This window comes from Cherax quadricarinatus, chromosome 66, assembly GCF_038502225.1.
Source record: "Cherax quadricarinatus isolate ZL_2023a chromosome 66, ASM3850222v1, whole genome shotgun sequence".
NCBI lineage: Eukaryota > Metazoa > Arthropoda > Malacostraca > Decapoda > Parastacidae > Cherax > Cherax quadricarinatus.
Window position 1 is genome coordinate 21372565 of NC_091357.1, and position 18950 is coordinate 21391514.

The following is an 18950-nucleotide window of genomic DNA, read 5'->3' on the forward strand; positions in this document are numbered from 1 at the left end:
TCACACTCACCTTGATGTTATTACCGCAGATGTTGTGTGAGGTCACACTGACCTTATTTATTTATTTATGTCTTTGCAAATAGCAATACAAAGAGACCCACTATTATGCCTAGGTATTATGGGCCAACTTAACATTATTGGCTTACAGACTACTTAATACTAAGGAGTATATCATATTTGTACAGTAGATCTATTAATTATAAGGGAGTCTAATTTATATAAAGCAAAAGACATATTCATATATTCAGAAATGCTTTTTGTGAAACAATGATTCAATTATATTCCTGTCAACAATGGATAATAGGTTCAAAAGTAATTATTGAAATTATGATATGGGAATATGTATTGAGTATGTGTGTACTGAATATTTAGAGTTTAGTCTAGGGTGATTAAGTGGCTTTTGAAGAGTCTTAAATTGATTTTCAGATCGGGTTACTTCAGTATCTTCTGGTAATGAGTTCCATATTTTGGGGCCCTTTATGTGCATAGTTTTTACACAGTGTGATATAGACACGAGGTACATGAAAAAGAGATCTGTGTCTTGTGTTATGGTCATGTGTCCTGTTAAGGTTGGTAAGTAGAAGTTTGAGTGGAGGGTTTATATTTGTGTGTATTGTTCTGTGTATGTAGTAGACACATGAATAAGTATGGATATTCTTAATGGTGAGCAGATTTAGACTTTTGAAAATTTGTGGAGTATGCTGTCTGGAGTGGGAATTTGTTATTCTGACTGCTGCCTTTTGCTGGGTTATTCGAGGTCTTAGGTGACTGAATGTTGTTGATCCCCATGCACAAATTCCATATGTAAGATAAGGGTATATGAGTGAATGGTACAGTGCCAGGAGAGCTGATTGTGGAACGTAGTACCTTATCTTTGATAGTATGCCTGCAGTCTTAGAGATTTTCTTGGTGATTTGTTGTGTGTCCGGAACTTAAGGCTACTGCCAAGGTGGATACCTAGGAATTTTCCCTCTGTGAGTCTTGTGACTGGTGATCCGTTTAGCGTCATGTTAATTGGATCAATTGCAGCTTTGTTTCCAAACTGACTGAAATATGTTTTATCAGTATTCAGGGTAAGTTTATTAGTCATCATCCAGGCAGATATTTTCTGCAGTTCGGCATTGACAGTGTTTGCTAGTATGACTGGGTTTGGGTGGGAGAAGACATTTGTAGTGTCATCTGCAAAAAATATGGGTTTGAGTAACTTATGCATTCGGTAGATCATTGATGTAGATGAGAAAGAGGAGTGGTTCAAGGACACTTCCCTGTGGGACTCCTACTGTGATTGGTTGGGTGGAAGAGTTTGCACCATTTGTGTACACATGCTGACTTCTGCTACTAAGGTATGACTTTAAGTAGTTGAGGGAGTGGCCTCTGATACCATAGTGCGTTAATTTAGAGTACAGCAGTTCACGGTCGACTGTATCAAAAGCTTTACGTAAATCATTGAAAATTCCCAGGGGGACTTCTTTCTTTTCGAGTGCAGTATATATTAGTTCTGGCATGTGTATGATAGCATCATTTGTGCTTTTATTATTCCTGAATCCAAACTGACAAGTGTTTAATATGCTGTGTGAGACGAAGTAGGAACAGATCCGTCTATGAATTAATTTTTCAAAGATTTTAGAGAGTAGTGGTAAGTTTGATATTGTTATATAGTTATTCAAGTTAGCTTGGTCACCTTCTTTATGGATCGGAGTGACCCTCGCTATTTTGAGGATTGTTGGGAAGCTAGATGATTCAATGGATTTGTTAAAGAGCGTTGCAATAATTGATGACAACACTTGAGAAACTTTTTTGTACATAAAAGCAGGCAAGTTGTTTATGTCTCCTGCCTTGTTTTTAAGGGTGTTGATGAGCGAAACTTCTAGTGGGTTGGTTGGAGCTAGAGATAGTGTATTCGGGTCCATCAGACTACCTATGAGGTAGTCTGATGGACGGGTATTTGAGCTTGGTATTTTGTTCGCTAGATTTTTTCCTATGGTGAAGAAAACATTGAGTCTGTTTGCTGTTTCAGTTGGTGTGAGTTGGGGTTCGTCTGATTTTGTTAATTTGATTGTTTTATTTTTGGATAACTTTTTAGTTCCAAGAATTTCAGATAGTGTTTTCCAGGTCTTTTTCATATCACCTTTGATGTTATGTAATCTATTTTCGTAATACACCAGGCCCGGTGGCCTGGTGGCTAAAGCTCCCGCTTCACACACGGAGGGCCCGGGTTCGATTCCCGGCGGGTGGAAACATTTCGACACGTTTCCTTACACCTGTTGTCCTGTTCACCTAGCAGCAAATAGGTACCTGGGTGTTAGTCGACTGGTGTGGGTCGCATCCTGGGGGACAAGATTAAGGACCCCAATGGAAATAAGTTAGACAGTTCTCGATGACGCACTGACTTTCTTGGGTTATCCTGGGTGGCTAACCCTCCGGGGTTAAAAATCCGAACGAAATCTTATCTTATCAGGCTGGTAAGTGCTGACGAGTAACGTTTAGACTGTTCTCTAGTTATTTCACCCCATTCTGTACTGTTTTTCATAATTGTGCTTTGTGTTAATGGATTTGAGGATGCTGGGTGTTAGCCAGGGATTATTCAGTCTCTTTGCTGTGAACTGTTTAATTTTTTAGAGCAATGTTTGTTGTAGAGGTAATGGACCATTTTTAGAAAATTATTTATACATTCATTAATATCTGTATATGTTTCGAGCTCATTTTGCCAATCAATGTTATTCATAGCTGCTATAAAGTTGTTTACAGCTGTCTCGTTATTTAGTCTGAAGGTTACTTTAGTAATATCTTGTGGTAGTTTGCCCAGATTAGTTATGAGAAAGGTTGGGTAGTGGTCTGTGGTGTTGTCTGTGATTATGCCTGATTTTAAAGGAGATATTTTAAAGGAGATATGGTGTTAGTCCAGATGTGATCTATTAAGGAGATACTTGTCTCGGTGATTCTTGTAGGTTTAGATATTGTTGGTAGCAACAGGCAGTTGCTCATAGTGTTTGTGAATTCGGTTACTTGTGGGTCCTGGTCGTGTAGCAACTTGATGTTGAAATCTCCTGTTAGTAGTAGGTGGTCTTTATTCATATGTGCATCAGTAATCATGTTTCCTAGTGTTTCACTAAAGTGGTCAATGTTTGACTGTGGTACTCTGTAGATGTTTATAACTGTGAGGGGTTTTTGCAGGTCTTTTGATTTAAATTTGGCTATGGTATATTCACCATGTTCGTCCCTTGTGCAAGATTTTTCGATACATTCGAGTTGATTTGAGTAGTATATAGCTGTTCCACCCCCTTGCTGGTCTGTCCTACCTTGATGTTATCACCGCAGATGTTTGTGAGGTCACACTGACCTTGATGTTGTAACTGCAGATGTTCGTTGTGTGAGGTCTCACTGACCTTGATGTTGTCACCGCAGATGTTCGTTGTGTGATGTCACACTGACCTTGATGTTGTCACCGCAGATGTGTGATGTCACACTGACTGATGTTGTCACCGCAGTTTATGTGAGGTCACACTGACCTTGATGTTGTCACAGCAGATGTTTGTTGTGTGAGGTCACTGTCCTTGATGCTGTCACCGCTGATGTTTGTTGTGTGAGGTCACTGACTTTGATGCTGTCACCGCAGATGTTTGTTGTGTGAGGTCACTGACCTTGATGCTGTCACCGCAGATGTTTGTTGTGAGGTCACTGACCTTGATGTTGTCACAGATGTTTGTTGTGTGAGGTCACACTGACCTTGATGTTGTCACCGCAGCTGTGTGAGGTCACACTGACCTTGTCACCGCAGCTGTTTGTGTGCGGTCACACTGACCTTGATGTTGTCACCACAGCTGTTGTGTGAAGTCACACTGACCTTGATGCTGTCACCACAGATGTTTGTGTGAGGTCACTGACCTTGATGCTGTCACCGCAGATGTTTGTTGTGTGAGGTCACACTGTCCTTGATGCTGTCACCGCAGATGTTTGTTGAGTGAGGTCACTGACCTTGATGTTGTCACCATAGATGTTTGTGTGAGGTCACACTGACCTTGATATTGTCACCACAGATGTGTGAGGTCACTGACCTTGATGTCACCACAGATTGTTGTGTGAGGTCACACTGTCCTTGATGCTGTCACCGCAGATGTTTGTTGAGTGAGGTCACTGACCTTGATATTGTCATTATAGATGTTTGTTGTGTGAGGTCACTGACCTTGATGTTGTCACCATAGATGTTTGTGTGAGGTCACACTGACCTTGATATTGTCACCACAGATGTGTGAGGTCACTGACCTTGATGTCACCACAGATTGTTGTGTGAGGTCACACTGTCCTTGATGCTGTCACCGCAGATGTTTGTTGAGTGAGGTCACTGACCTTGATATTGTCATTATAGATGTTTGTTGTGTGAGGTCACTGACCTTGATGTTGTCACCATAGATGTTTGTGTGAGGTCACACTGACCTTGATATTGTCACCACAGATGTGTGAGGTCACTGACCTTGATGTCACCACAGATGTTTGTTGTGTGAGGTCACACTGTCCTTGATGCTGTCACCGCAGATGTTTGTTGTGTGATGTCACACTGACCTAGATGTTGTCACTGCAGATGTTTGTTGTGTGAGGTCACTGACCTTGATGCTGTCACCGCTGATGTTTGCTGTGTGAGGTCACTGAGCTTGATGCTGCCACCACAGATGTTTGTTGTGTGAGGTCACACCTTGATGCTGTCATCACAGATGTTTGTTGTGTGAGGTCACACTGACCTTGATGCTGTCACCGCAGATGTGTTCAGTCACACTGACCTTGATGCTGTCACCGCAGATGTGTTCAGTCACACTGACCTTGATGCTGTCACCGCAGATGTGTGCAGTCACACTGACCTTGATGTTGTCACTGCAGATGTTTGTTGTGTGAGGTCACTGACCTTGATGCTGTCACCGCTGATGTTTGCTGTGTGAGGTCACTGAGCTTGATGCTGCCACCACAGATGTTTGTTGTGTGAGGTCACACTAACCTTGATGCTGTCATCACAGATGTTTGTTGTGTGAGGTCACACTGACCTTGATGCTGTCACCGCAGATGTGTTCAGTCACACTGACCTTGATGCTGTCACCGCAGATGTGTTCAGTCACACTGACCTTGATGCTGTCACCGCAGATGTGTGCAGTCACACTGACCTTACTGCTGTCACCGCAGATGTGTGCAGTCACACTGACCTTACTGCTGTCACCGCAGATGTGTGCAGTCACACTGACCTTGATGCTGTCACCGCAGATGTGTGCAGTCACACTGACCTTACTGCTGTCACCGCAGATGTGTGCAGTCACACTGACCTTGATGCTGTCACCGCAGATGTGTGCAGTCACACTGACCTTGATGCTGTCACCTCAGATGTGTGCAGTCACTGACCTTGATGCTGTCACCGCAGATGTGTGCAGTCACACTGACCTTGATGCTGTCACCGCAGATGTGTGCAGTCACACTGACCTTACTGCTGTCACCGCAGATGTGTGCAGTCACACTGACCTTACTGCTGTCACCGCAGATGTGTGCAGGCACACTGACCTTGATGCTGTCACCGCAGATGTGTGCAGTCACACTGACCTTACTGCTGTCACCGCAGATGTGTGCAGGCACACTGACCTTGATGCTGTCACCGCAGATGTGTGCAGTCACACTGACCTTGATGCTGTCACCGCAGATGTGTGCAGTCACACTGACCTTACTGCTGTCACCGCAGATGTGTGCAGTCACACTGACCTTGATGCTGTCACCGCAGATGTGTGCAGTCACTGACCTTGATGCTGTCACCGCAGATGTGTGCAGTCACACTGACCTTGATGCTGTCACCGCAGATGTGTGCAGTCACTGACCTTGATGCTGTCACCGCAGATGTGTGCAGTCACACTGACCTTGATGCTGTCACCTCAAATGTGTGCAGTCACTGACCTTGATGCTGTCACCGCAGATGTGTGCAGTCACACTGACCTTGATGCTGTCACCGCAGATGTGTGCAGTCACACTGACCTTACTGCTGTCACCGCAGATGTGTGCAGTCACACTGACCTTACTGCTGTCACCGCAGATGTGTGCAGGCACACTGACCTTGATGCTGTCACCGCAGATGTGTGCAGTCACACTGACCTTGATGCTGTCACCGCAGATGTGTGCAGTCACACTGACCTTGATGCTGTCACCGCAGATGTGTGCAGTCACACTGACCTTGATGCTGTCACCGCAGATGTGTGCAGTCACACTGACCTTACTGCTGTCACCGCAGATGTGTGCAGTCACACTGACCTTACTGCTGTCACCGCAGATGTGTGCAGTCACACTGACCTTACTGCTGTCACCGCAGATGTGTGCAGTCACACTGACCTTACTGCTGTCACCTCAGATGTGTGCAGTCACACTGACCTTACTGCTGTCACCTCAGATGTGTGCAGTCACACTGACCTTACTGCTGTCACCTCAGATGTGTGCAGTCACACTGACCTTACTGCTCACTTCATTAAGTTTAAAACTCATCCACTACACGAGGGTCATTAAGGCTGCGTCTCAAGAATACTTTAACAATATTGCTACAAAGGGAAGTAAACTCTCAGAACATATATACACACCTCAGTGTATATACACTGTGAGATATACACCTCTGTATGGACAATGAGCACATATATACCTTTCAGTGTATGTACCATGAGAGACATGGCAATATAAACACAAATGCAGTATAATGTAATCCTTTATTGACTACGTTTCGCCCACACAGTGGGCTTTTTCAAGTCACAAACAGAACTACCTGGGGTGGAAGGAACGCGAGTATTTATAGTCCGGCTGAGGTCAGGTGAAGAATGCTGCATCTGATGATGTACCGAGTGGGGTTATAGAGTCTAAAAACTTGGGTAGCTTGGAAAGGAGATTGGATAAGTTTGTGAGCAGACCTTCTACAGTGTTCTTATGTGGGATAGCGATGAAGAAGTTTCTTGGCAAGTGGTTCAGCTATGTTATAGAAGCCACTATTCTGGTTGAAGTTGTCGGATATAGAAATGAGTGATGATTCCAGGATTCTTCGGTATTGAGTGTTGTCTTCTGTGGCGATAAGTCTTGAGTTTCTGTAGTTTATCAAGTGGTTGTGTGAATTACGGTGTTGTACGCAGGCATTCCTTGTGTCGTCAGACCTGCTTGCGTATTGGTGTTCTGAAATACGTGTTTGGAGGTCCCTTGATGTTTCGCCCACGTATAACTTGTTGCAGTCATTACAAGGGATTATGTATACCCCTGCAGAGGATGGAGGCTTGTCCTGCCTACTACTGGTGATGTCCTTGATGGTCGTGGTTGTGGAGGTAGATACTTGGAATGATGTTTTGGCAAAAATGTTGGAAACATGTTTGGCAATGGAGTTGGTGGGAAGGACTATGTATCTCTTCTCGGCAGTGTCTTCTCTGGGTGTGTTGAAGATGTTTAATGCTCGCCGTCTGCAGTCTCTGATGAAGTGACGAGGATAGTGGAGTTTAGAGAATATTTGTTCAATTATAGTGCATTCTTCCTCAAGGAACTCGTTGCTGCAGATTCTGAGTGCACGCAGGAAGAAGCCTATAATTACACCACGTTTGTGATGAATGGTTTGAAAAACCGACAAGTTGAAGATTGAGACACTTATGCAGCATATGGAAATCTTTATTCAGGAAACGTTTCGCCACACAGTGGCTTCATCAGTCCAATACAAAGAGGAAGGCGTAAGGAGAGGAGGAGAATGAGGTAATCAGTCCCTCAACCTGGAGTCGATGTGTTCAGTCCATCAATCTTGTAGAATGTACAGCATAGGGCCGTAGACGTGGCTTATATACTGTAGTGAGGTGACGTGAAGCAGATTGAGGCGGGGTCATAGTGGTACCATCCACTAGTCGAAGTAGGTCTTCGTCCAAAGGTTGAACAAGTGTTGAAGAATTCTTTGTAACAAGATCCCATGATGCTGCAGTGTCCGACAGTTGTGATGAATGGTTTGAAAAACCGACAAGTTGAAGATTGAGACACTTATGCAGCATATGGAAATCTTTATTCAGGAAACGTTTCGCCACACAGTGGCTTCATCAGTCCAATACAAAGAGGAAGGCGTAAGGAGAGGAGGAGAATGAGGTAATCAGTCCCTCAACCTGGAGTCGATGTGTTCAGTCCATCAATCTTGTAGAATGTACAGCATAGGGCCGTAGACGTGGCTTATATACTGTAGTGAGGTGACGTGAAGCAGATTGAGGCGGGGTCATAGTGGTACCATCCACTAGTCTTTGTATTGGACTGATGAAGCCACTGTGTGGCGAAACGTTTCCTGAATAAAGATTTCCATATGCTGCATAAGTGTCTCAATCTTCACACCACGTTTGGTTTGAAAAAGCCCACTGTGTGGGCGAAACGTAGTCAATAAAGGATTACATTATACTGCATTTGTGTTTATATTGCCATTGTGTCGGTATTTCATACCATTTATTTCCACCATGAGAGACATACTCCTCTCAGTGTAAATATACATTGAGAATGTATACATCTCTTGTTTCATTACCCACATCGACCCTGTCTAAGTAACTCTGTGTATATACTTGTATGTGCTCCCCATGTATAACTAGTCAGTCGGGTAACATGGATACTTGCCAGGACGCAGATGACGTCCAAAATGTGGCTGCTGGTGGAGTAGGAAAAACTGCCATATTCCAAGGTCCTGGTGGATCACTAGATAACGGCCTCAGATCTCACACACACAGGGATCGGAGTTCGATCCCCGGACGCGTGGAAACGGTGATAATAATGATGATAATTTCTACAAGTACATAATGTAACTTATACAAACCATAGCTAATATCAATGACTGTGTGTACTTACCTAGTTGTGGTTGCAGGGGTCGATTCATAGCTCCTGGCCCCGCCTCTTCACTGGCCCTGTGTGTGTGTTGTGTTTTAAGAAGAGGTTTTAACCGGAGAAGTTAATGCTACTGAGAGTTTATTCCAATCAACTACAACTCTACTGCCAAACCTACACCTGCCTTTCTACATCTAACTTTCTCCAACTTGAAGCCACTACTGTAAGTCCTAGGTTAGGTAAGTTAGTTTGTCAGGAAACAGGACAAGCGTTTCCTGACGCGAGTCTTAGTCATATGATGACCCACAACTGAAGCTTTTGGTCATTTGACCGAAGCCTTCTACTGGCTTACCCCTCCACCACTTTAAAAATTATAGGCTGCGAGATATTTATAACTTCAACTTACTCTTAAACACTAGTCAAAAACTGTGAAGGCGGGGCCAGGAGCTGTGACTCGACCCCGTGCAACCACAGTTTATAAAGTCCTGGATATGTATTCAAATTGTAAACAGAAATATTTTTCACATTATTGTAGTTTTATTTATTTTTTTTGTTCTTATCTCTGGGCTCCCTGTTGACCCTCGATAAGGATGTTATCTATAAAATTCTATTATCATTTTATCACTTGCAGGTAAACGAAAGATTTTTCAGGGAAAATTAGGGTCGAAATTATGATACTGAATCATTCTGATAATTCTATGGATGGTGGTATGGTTATAGTTAACTTATTGAGTCATCTTGTTTGTTAATGTTACTCCTATATTTATTTCCTCCATTCTGCCTGTCTTCTTTCTTCCTTCAATCTTTCTACCTGCATGCTTCTCTTTCTCCGACCTTATTGTTGCCTGCTTTCCTCCCCCCACTTATCTACCTACCTACTTTCCTTCTCTTTCTATGTTGGTTTTCTAATCTCTCTACTATACTCTTCCCTTAGAATTTTCTCTACTTCCCTCTACCTTACTCCGCTCTTACTTCCGTATCTCCTTATTACTCTTTTAATCCTTTTCTATCTTTCCATTTCATCCTAGCCTTCCTATCCTTCTCATTCCTTCCCTCCCTTCTCATCCTACCTATTTTACCCCTCTTCCATTCTACCTTCTCCCTGTACCTCACTCAACATCTAACTCCTCAGTGACCCGTAGCTCTGTGGTACAGATTAAACACTCAGAGGGACCTGGATTCGATTCCCGGATTTGGCGAAATCTTTGCTACGAAGATAGGCTGAAGCATTGAATTTTGCAACCTCTGTAAATATAGGTTAGGTAAAGTTTGTCAGGAAACAGGACAATTGTTTCCTGAGGCGGGTCTTAGTCATATGATGACCCACAGCTGGAGCTTTTGGTCATCTGACAGAGGCCTTCCGCTGGCTTACCCTTCAACCCCTTTAAAAAATTGTATTTAGATTATTATTTTAACTTATATCTCTCTGAAAGATGTAAAATTGGGGAGTGATGTGATTAAAGTGCAACACTGGAAAGCCGGATTAAATAAAGGGAATACGAATGGAAAATCAAAGACCCCGATTGAAATAAGTCACCTTATCTGCGTAATTTACACTATGTATGATAATTGTACTTATGGGTGCAGCCAGCATTAACAGCCTGGTTGATCATGCCCTGATCCACCATGAGGCCTGGTCACAGACCGGGCCGCGGGGGCGTTGACCCCCGGAACTCTCTCCAGGTAAACTCCAGGTAAAGTGTACCTTTTCCTAAATAAAGTTAACGTGTTGTATCTAACCAAGACAGTACTCGCAGCACTATACTCAGGCTGGACAAATGTAATTTAGAAACTATATAGGGAAGTAGTGTTTGCCAATAGAGTTGTAGGTAAGCGGAACAACCTCCCAGTTATTGTCATAGGTATATGAGTGGATGTGACTTGAACCTGCCTAACATGGGCCAATAGGTCTGCTGCAAAGTTCATTTTTATGGTCTTATTAATGTGGTTATTATTGTGTAACATTAATATCCGAGTTGGTTAATGGAGTTTAAAAGTCTATCTTCTACACGAGGGTCAGTGTTGCTGACCACCAGTACAGAATATTTTAATACCTTAAAGTTATGAATTAAATTCATGCATATGTAATGAGAAATATAAACCTCTCAGTCTATATACACAGTCTATATACTCAGTCTATATACTCAGTCTATATACACAGAGATATACACATCGTGTGAATGGGGTAGACCGTCAAGGAATTTGTGGAGTTAAGTGTCTAGATAAGGTTATGTTCATTTATATCACTTTCCCCTAGGCCTACCATTAATCTGATTCTTTTATGGTACTATAAATAATAATAATACTTATGTCTACAAGTACATTAGGTCAGTTTTGTCCCAGGATGCCACCCACACCAGTCCACTAACACACAGGTACCTGTTTTAAACTGATGGGTGAACAGAGACAGGGACAGCTGGTGTCTTATGGAAGCACGTCCTTAATGTTTTCCAGCCGTACCGGAGAAGATTCGAACCCCGGACCTCAGTGTATGAGCTGAGTGGGTTAGCGATCCAGCTAAAACCAGCAGCTGTGAGAGTGTCAGGTGCAGCTTACTGCTGGTGTATGTGTTGTCTGTCCGGTGACCTCGCGGCCTGGCTGGCAAAGCTCTCGCTTCACACATGGAGGTCCCCGGTTCGATTCCCGGCGGGGTGGAAACATTTCGACGCGTTTCCTAACACCTGTTGTCCTGTTCACCTAGCAGCAGATAGGTACTTGGGTGTTAGTCGACTGGTGTGGGTCGCATCCTGGGGGACAATATTAAGGACCCCAATGGAAATAAGTTAGACAGTCCTCGATGACGCACTGACTTTCTTGGGTTATCCTGGGTGGCTAACCCTCCGGGGTTAAAAATCCGAACGAAATCTTATCTCTTACCCATCATGTACCAAATGAATTATTATAATCAAAGGGAAGCGCTAAACCCGTATGATTATACAGAGCTTGTGGGGGGGATGGAAGGTATTCAGTCTTCTTCTTATGACCAGTCTTTGGTAAGATGGGTAAGGAAGAAGGATGGGTAAAGATAGAAATATTGGAAAAGGGTGGGAGGGGTGAGAGAGGTAGGATATAAAAGGTAAGTGGCACAACCACTTTGGTGTAATTTAAAAAGTGTATGTGGAATAATAAAATATTTTTGAAGGGGTATAATACTAACCCATCAGAGTCACATAGATATAACAGATGTAAGTACATGACTCTGAATTGGTAGTAATTATACAAGTTGCAATTTTTTTTTTTTTTGCGATTGCACAACGAATATTTAAACGACAATGAAGGCGATAATTGTCTGGACAATTCGTAAAGAATTATTTGACACGTCAGCTTCTTACAAGGTGGTGCCCCGCCTGGACCTAGAGTTTACCTGGAGAGAGTTCAGGGGTCAACGCCCCCGCGGCCCGGTCTGTGACCAGGCCTCCTGGTGGATCAGAGCCTGATCAACCAGCCTGTTACTGCTGGCTGCACGCAATCCAACATACGAGCCACAGCCCGGCTGGTCAGGTACCAACTTTAGGTGCTTGTTCAGTGCCAGCTTGAAGACTGCCAGGGATCTATTGCTAATCCCCCTTATGTGTGCTGGGAGGCAGTTGAACAGTCTCGGGCCCCTGACACTTATTGTATGGTCTCTTAACGTGCTAGTGACACCCCTGCTTTTCATTGGGGGGATGTTGCATCGTCTGCCAAGTCTTTTGCTTTCGTAGTGAATGATTTTCGTGTGCAAGTTCGGTACTAGTCCCTCTAGGATTTTCCAGGTGTATATAATCATGTATCTCTCCCGCCTGCATTCCAGGGAATACAGGTTTAAGAACCTCAAGCGCTCCCAGTAATTGAGGTGTTTTATCTCCGTTATGGCGCCATGAAGGTTCTCTGTACATTTTCTAGGTCAGCAATTTCACCTGCCTTGAAAGGTGCTGTTAGTGTGCAGCAATATTCCAGCCTAGATAGAACAAGTGACCTGAAGAGTGTCATCATGGGCTTGGCATCCCTAGTTTTGAAGGTTCTCATTATCCATCCTGTCATTTTTCTAGGAGATGCGATTGATATAATGTTATGGTCCTTGAAGGTGAGATCCTCCGACATGATCACTCCCAGGTCTTTGACGTTGGTGTTTCGCTCTATTTTGTGGCCAGAATTTGTTTTGTACTCTGATGAAGATTTAATTTCCTCGTGTTTACCATATCTGAGTAATTGAAATTTCTCACGGTTGAACTTCATATTGTTTTCTGCAGCCCACTGAAAGATTTGGTTGATGTCCGCCATAGTAAATGTAGCATAATTTTAACAGTAGAATGGTATACAAGATATCTCCCTAATTGGGGGCGATGATTTTCTTAGTATACCTAGAAGGGTTCTGGTGTTACCAAATCATCTTCATCTGCAGGGAGGATGCTCAAGATCATTGGTCGATGGTAATCGTCTTTATGGGTGAAGCGACGCACCCTCTGTGGGAGAGTCATTCTTTGGGTCCTTTGAGGAGGAGTATTGATGATATAATCCGTGGTATTTTCAACTTGGAGAGGATGTTCTCTATCTGGCATGTAGAGTTCTTGCATTGCATAGAGTTGTTTCTTCTTCAGGGTATCAAGGCGTACATTTAAGGCAGTAATATCCTGTTGTACGTGTAAATCTGGTGCCCGTAATAAAGCAGAGAGCTGTATAGCCCTTGTGGCTTAGCGCTTCTTTTTGATTATAATAATAATAATAAAGCAGAGAGCTCTATTCTGGACCCGTTGTAACCGTAGCATGTTGGTCTTTGTTAACAACATTGGGACACATGGGTATTCGAGTGTTGGTCTTATCATCATTTTATACAGATGTTTTTTGACATATGTTGGGGCTTCATTAAATCTAAAGAGACTGCTAAGACCAGCTTTGGCTATGTTTATCTTTTTATTGACGTGAGATGTTGAGTGGAGCAGCCTGTCTATTTCATATCCCAAGATCTTACTAGGATTTCTAATGGCTACAGGTGTTCCTCTGATGGAGATACCCTCCTTATCTTCGATGGTTGATGCAAAACATCCTATCGTGCTAACCAGGACTTTGTCAGGGTTGGTCGTAATTCTCCATTTCTTTTCCCAATTGGATGTTCGACGAAGTTCAATATTCATTTTTTCTATGACTCTTTCATACTTGTATTTTCCTGTTACAGGAGTTGATGAGACAACATGGATGACATCATCTGCAAATTGCGTTATAATTGCATCATTAAACTCTGGTTGAGGAAGATCATTCACATAAATATTGAATAGAATTGGACTAAGACAAGAACCTTGTGGGACACCAGCTGTCAGTATAAAAGGCTCTGCTGACCTGCCATGAAAGGTAGGAGTGATTTTTCTTTGAGTTAGGAAGTTATATATAAATCTGAGAAATGTCCAGTTATGGTCAGGTAGGTCAATAAGTTTGTATATAAGACCATCATGCCATAAGCTATCAAAAGCTTTATGAACATCTCTGGTGACAATTAGGGCAAGATTGCCCTGATGTTTCAGACTTGCTACAGTATAAAAAATAATATTTATTGCATGATGGGTACCTCTGTGTCCTAAAGCCAAACTGTTTTTCAGTAAAAAGGTGATGAAACTCCATATAGTAGTTGAGTCTGTTGGAAATGATCTTCTCAAGAACTTTTCCAGTGACTTCAAGTAAAGATATAGGGCTATAGTTCCCTGGTTGATGGATGTCTTTATTGGGCTTAGCAAGAAAGATCATCCTATCAGTCTTAAAAACAACTGGAAAATGTCCCGAGGCCAAGATGGCATTAAAAATATTAACCAAAGACTGTTTACAATTTCTGGGTAGGAACTTTGTTTCATTGTTATTCCAGAGAGACCAGGGGCTCTATTTCGCAGTCTCATTTCAGGAAACTGGAGCACAGATCCAATTCCCTAGATCAAGAGCCCCTGTACTGATAGGAAGTCAGGAATTTTATTTACTGTATTGGAAACACTTATGCGCATTGTTGTCATGGCTTTAATTTTTACTAACCAATTTCTTAAAATGTTTTTCTCATTCACTTTGATAATGCTCCGCATTATTCCGCTTGTAAGTACCAGTTATTTTATTTTCGACGAATTCTGATAGTTTCATGTAGTTAATGTTCATGTAACACAAGAACTCCAATGGAAATAAGTCAGTGTTTTGAGTCATTAAATTATCCTAAGACAATTTTAAAAATCTAAGTGACAGTAATGAAGAAAATAGTTTATGGTGAAAGTTTTCTTTGATATGTGAAGTTACAACACAGAAAACCTGTTATGGGTAAACTATGATAAACATGAACGTTTCTCCATGTACTTCTTACCTGGAGAGAGTTTCGGGGGTCAACGCCCCCACAGCCCGGTCTGTGACCAGGCCTCCTGGTGGATCAGAGCCTGATCAACCAGGCTGTTACTGCTGGCTGCACGCAAACCAACGTGTGAGCCACAGTCGGTTCCTGACCAGCCGGGCTGTGGCTCGTACTCCAGGTAAGAAGTACATGGAGAAACGTTCATGTTTATCATAGTTTACCCATAACAGGTTTTGTGTTGTAACTTCACATATCAAAGAAAACTCAAAAACTTTCACCATAAACTATTTTCTTCATTACTGTATAACCCTTGTAAGTATATCACTTTTGAAAATGAAAATATTTATTTCCTTCCAAAGCTTACAATGTGTGGGTTACATATTATAAAATATTAATTACAAAAAAAGGCCACTAGGATGTCTGGGCATTTCTGGCAGACTAATCCAAACTCTTACTATATATTGACAAAGGTTATGTAGTAGTACATTTTAATATACCTTACTGCATACTGATATAAAAGTTAGGTAATTTTTCACTTGAAGATTCACAAGACGTGTTTCCTTAAAGACACCTGCTGTCCATGTTAATCTAGCAGTAAAATAGGTGCCTGGGTGTTAGGTACCTTACACCTGCTGTCCAAAATGCCTAGTCATGCTAGGTGTGACAGTGGCCCCCTCTGTAATTAGTATTTTATATGTAAACCACACAATATCCTATAATATGTACACTCCGCATTGTAATCTTTATAGAGAATAAACTTGATTGATTGACTGATGTTCACCTAGCAGTTATTATTATTATAATCAAGGAGGAAGCGCTAAACCCGTAGGATTATACAGCGCCTGGGGGGGGGGAATGTGGAAGGCATTCAGGCTTAATTCGGGGAACTGGAGCACAGATCCAATTCCCTAAATCAAGAGCCCCTCACCAACATCAAGGAACCTTCCCTGAGGGGTCACCTAGCAGTAAAATAGGTACCTGGGTGTTAGTGGACTGGTGTGGGTATCATCCTGGGGACACAATTGACTAAGTGGCAGGAAATGCTCTGCATAACAAGGGGGTGTCTATATAGTAGTGTCATTGGTCAGCTATAGGTGCCCCGGTGGCTAATGTTCTCGCTTTACACACAAGAGGGCCCAGGTTCAATTCCTGGCAGGGTGGAAACATTTTGACGTAATTCTTTACATCTGTTGTCATGATCACCTAGCAGCAAATGGGTACCTGGGTGTTAATCGACTGGTGTGGGTCACATCCTGGGCCACAAGACTGAGGACCCCAGTGGAAATATGATACAGTCCTCAATGAGACACTGACTTTCTTGGGTTATCCTGGGTGGCTAACCCTCCGGGGTTAAAAATCCGAAGAAAATCCTATGTAAGTTGTATTATGTTCTTCTAGAAATAGATATTATTATTAGGGTTCATACAGCACCAAGGAAATAGGCAAACAGGTTTGATCCAAAGGGGATGATAGTTCGATTAAGAGCATTTAAATAGTATTAAATTATAATGGGGAGCTCTAAACCTGTAGGGATTATACAGCACTGGTGGGGGATGGGGGGGAAGGAAGGCATTCAGAGTCAATTCAGGGAACTGGAGAACAGATCCAATTCCCCAGATCAAGAGCCTCTCCCTTAAGGGTAAATAGCATTAAAGAACCGTCTTATAGAAGGAGTTTAAACGTGTTATATTAACTGACTACTGTCTTTCAGGTGGTTGTATTATTATTATTACAATCAAAATAAAGCACTAAACCCACAAGGGTCATAGTGTATTATTAAAATATAAAAGTGCTAAACCCCACAAGGGTCTTACAGCACTGCTGTTGTAGTGTGAAAAATTCAAATGAAAATATTTTTAGCAGAATTATGTTTATAATTTCTTTTACAGTGTAAATGTTCAAGTCTGGATCTAGTTTATCCCATCATTGTGCTCCTTCACTTACTGCAGATTATGGTGGTACCTCCCATCATTGTGCTCCTTCACTTACTGCAGATTATGGTGGTACCTCCCATCATTGTGCTCCTTCACTTACTGCAGATTATGGTGGTACCTCGGCATACAAACAGCTTCCAACTCGAATAATTATGTACATACAGTGGACCCCCGGTTAACGATATTTTTTCACTCCAGAAGTATGTTCAGGTGCCAGTACTGACCGAATTTGTTCCCATAAGGAATATTGTGAAGTAGATTAGTCCATTTCAGACCCCCAAACATACACGTACAAACACACTTACATAAATACACTTACATAATTGGTCGCATTAGGAGGTGATCGTTATGCGGGGGTCCACTGTAAGTGTATTTTTGTAAGTGTATGTTTGGGGATCTGAAACAGATTAATCTAATTTACATTATTCCTTATGGGGACAAATTCATTCAGTATCAGCACTCGAACACTCTTATCTTATCTTAACAGCCTTCTGGAACGAATTAAGTTCATAACCCGAGGTACCACTGTATTATTATACCTGCTGAATCATTTCTCTTATTGAATCTAACTTGAATAGCCATCATGAATGTTGCAGCTTAGTTCCTGGATTGTTGCTATACTACTTCTTCTTTCAACAAACCAGCCATATCCCACCTAGGCAGGGTGGCCCAAAAAGAAAAACAAAAGTTTCTCTTTTTAAATTTAGTAATTTATACAGGAGAAGGGGTTACTAGCCCTTTGCTCCCAGCATTTTAGTCGCCTCTTACAACACACATGGCTTACAGAGGAAGAATTCTGTTCCACTTTCCCATGGAGATAACAGAAAACAAACAAGAACAAGAACTAGAAAGAAAATAGCAGAAAACCCAGAGGGGTGTGTGTACATATATGCTTGTACATGTATGTGTAGTGTGACCTAAGTGTAAGTAGAAGTAGCAAGATGTACCTGAAATCTTGCATGTTTATGAGACAGAAAAAAGGACACCAGCAATCCTACCATCATGTAAAACAATTGCAGGCTTTCGTTTTACACTCACTTGGCAGGACGGTAGTACCTCCCTGGACGGTTGCTGTCTACCAGCCTACTACCTATAATTGTTACTATACACTGTGCAAAAAAAAGTGGTAGACCCACATGGTGATAAATTGGAATTCCTCAGAATTCTGGACTGGAGATAGATCTTAAGAAAAATTATGACTCCACCTCTTTGGGTGTTTGTGTTGTGGAGCAGAAAGGAGTGAGGGTTGTCTCTAGACTTTGAAATAAAGGGTGTCTTTGTTGGGTGACCTGTTTAGAAAAACACAAAGAAACCGTAGTTTGTCAAGACACACCCAACAGTGAAGCAAGGGTATACACTACCATGCTGGGTAGGAAAAAGGGGGCGCAATAACATATACATAGGAAGAATGGAGAAGAATTTTTCCGTATAGGTCCAATACCAGCAATACTTGTCTTACACATCTGAAGAGGGTTATCTGATGCACTCAAGCGAAGCAGAAATGATCTACTAAGAATCCAATAGGTATAAGTGCCATTGTATTGTAGCATCCTTAATTGTTACTTGCAACACCACTGAATAGAGCCGACAAATATATCGTTTTGACTACTCTTGCACACACATGCTGTTCCACGATGATGACATGCTGCCACATCACATGGCAATTCGATGACTTAATACCTTCACCTGATCATTAACAATAACATACATTCTCCACTCTGTTTTGTATCATCTGGAGTGGCCACAATCACCCCAGAGGATACACCTGCCTTTTCATCACGATGTAGAGGTCATACAACACTCGGTACTGTGCCTACAGTCATCTCCTATGTAAATATGGGTCAACCCCTCAAGGAAAGTTCCTTGACGCTGGTGAGGGGCTGTTGATCTAGGGAATTGGA

The 18950-nt window shown here is 42.3% G+C and overlaps 1 long non-coding RNA gene across 1 annotated transcript; it reads left to right on the forward strand.

Moving 5' to 3' along the window:
• Nucleotides 1–8867: 8867 nt before the first annotated feature.
• Nucleotides 8868–16051, forward strand: LOC138854671 (uncharacterized). The gene is made up of 3 exons (XR_011393867.1): nucleotides 8868–9046; nucleotides 13976–14148; nucleotides 14394–16051. It is a non-coding gene; the product is annotated as an uncharacterized lncRNA (long non-coding RNA).
• Nucleotides 16052–18950: the final 2899 nt, after the last annotated feature.